At 51.5% G+C, this 1,848-nt stretch overlaps 1 long non-coding RNA gene across 1 annotated transcript; it reads right to left on the bottom strand.

Moving 5' to 3' along the window:
- Window positions 1-266: 266 nt before the first annotated feature.
- LOC121447434 lies at window positions 267-1,472 on the bottom strand. Its single transcript, XR_005974179.1, has 2 exons — window positions 1,110-1,472; window positions 267-977 (listed from the first exon to the last, which is right to left on the bottom strand). It is a non-coding gene; the product is annotated as an uncharacterized LOC121447434 (long non-coding RNA).
- Between the last annotated feature and the right edge of the window lie 376 nt (window positions 1,473-1,848).

The following is a 1,848-nucleotide window of genomic DNA, read 5'->3' as shown; positions in this document are numbered from 1 at the left end:
TCAGAAAGAGGGCGAGTTCCAGAATACATATGCACGCATGCGCCCATGCGCGCGCACACGCCCTCACCCTCCTAAGCCGTACTCAGGCAAGCTCCTAAATTTTCTCACCTATAAAATAGGGGTGGCGATGCTGGTGAGGGCTGGTTAGTCCCCTGTAGAAACTCAGTGTGAAGCTTGGCACAAAGGGGAGGCTCATGCCTGCTCCTTGGAATAGCACCCACCCTCCCTAACAATCCTGCAATCACACAGCCCCAGTCTCGCCTCTCTACTGTGATGTGTCATCGTTTATTTGCAAACATGTCTGTTTGATTTCAGATGGAAAATGCTTTGGGGTTGCATTAAAAACAAAACGCATTGGGGGGGGGGGAGAAAGAAAGGCTGGCAGACTCATTGTTAGTAAACAGCAAAATATTTTTTAAGGCTAGATGCAGACAGCTCAGATGCTAGAGGGCTCAAATTGACAGACTTTTGATAGCAGAAGACAAGCTAACAGGGAGACCCTTCCAGAGATTTAATAACCGGAAATGTGAATCCCCCCCACCTCCCGGCCAGGGCTCAATACTCTACTTGTTGTGAGCCCAAGCCCCTATCGCTGTCCATTCACGGAATCCTGCCCAATCCTGATTATTTCCATAATTCATTAATGATACTGCAAGTTAAATATTAAATTATTCATGCAAACAACACGGAGAGAGCCAAATGCAAAAGCTTCCTGTCAGGCATGCTGGCTGTTCAGTCAGCTGTTGAAAAGGAGGGGAAAGAGATTAAGACCAAACCAAGATCCATAGTTCCCATCGTTGTCGTAGGTACAGAGCCTTCAGAATTCTGGGAAACGGAGGCAGACCCCGTGAGAGACAGTCACAGTCAGAAGCATATAGTCTGGATCAGGAAAGTCAGTCTACATGTTTCTCTCTTTCCAGCAGCTGTGGGAAAGGCCCAAGAAGAACGAAGCCATCTTTTGTCCTCTTTGCTGGATGCTGGAGAAACAGAATCACATCAAAGCCTCACCCTCATCCACCCAAGGCCAGAGAGCAAGCCCTGAGGAAGGTCATATCCCAAGCAGGGGTCTCTCCGCCCTCCAAGGATAGTTCCTCAGAATGAGACCTCACAGGCTGAAGGCTGTTCCAGGGATGAGGTGAGGGTCCACTCAAGAAAAAGGGTCAGCTCTTCAGCTCAGTCGCTCCTTCCTTCACTGAGGTGTCCTTGCCATTCACTGCCTCAGCGCCAGGCTCCACCTTCGGCTCTCCCCCCTCAGGGTGATCTCCAGGTTTCTGGGACTCCTCTACGACTTCGGTGCCTTTGCTTGAACGGCATCCCATCTCACAGGGACTCAGAGGGCCTGGTGCGCTCCGACCTCGTGAAAGGAGAAAGGTTCGTGTGATGGAGGGAGCCTCAGAAGCCAGAGCTAAATAACCCTTCCCCAGAACACTGTTGCAGAAAAAGCCGGCATGGTTTCTATGGCCACAAGGAGACACCCCCTGGCCACCACTGTGAGGGAGGCAGGACTTGGAGCACTGCCCTTACAGTTAACTGGCTTAGTTCCGGCTCTATGAACCACTCCTTGCCCTTGATCTTTATTAATTTCTTTACCGATCGCCCACCACCTCCACCGCCACCTAGTTACAGGTAAACACCAGCCTACACCTTCCCAGACAGAAAGCAGTTACCATGCAACAAGTTGTGGCCTCCTCCCTTGTCCCTGGGGCCCATTCACTCCTGGGCCTCACAGACCCCCTGCCTGGAGACCAGTGGAACTATCCTAGAATATCTGCTCTGTAGGCTCCCAGGGTTACCCAAACACATAACTGAAAGCGCTAAAGACACGGGGAGGGGGAGGGGCTGGGTGCC

Source organism: Microtus oregoni, unplaced genomic scaffold (genome assembly GCF_018167655.1).
Source record: "Microtus oregoni isolate MIOR12 unplaced genomic scaffold, Mior012 000004F_ref0000308, whole genome shotgun sequence".
Lineage (NCBI taxonomy): Eukaryota > Metazoa > Chordata > Mammalia > Rodentia > Cricetidae > Microtus > Microtus oregoni.
This window is presented reverse-complemented; position numbering and strand designations above follow the sequence as displayed.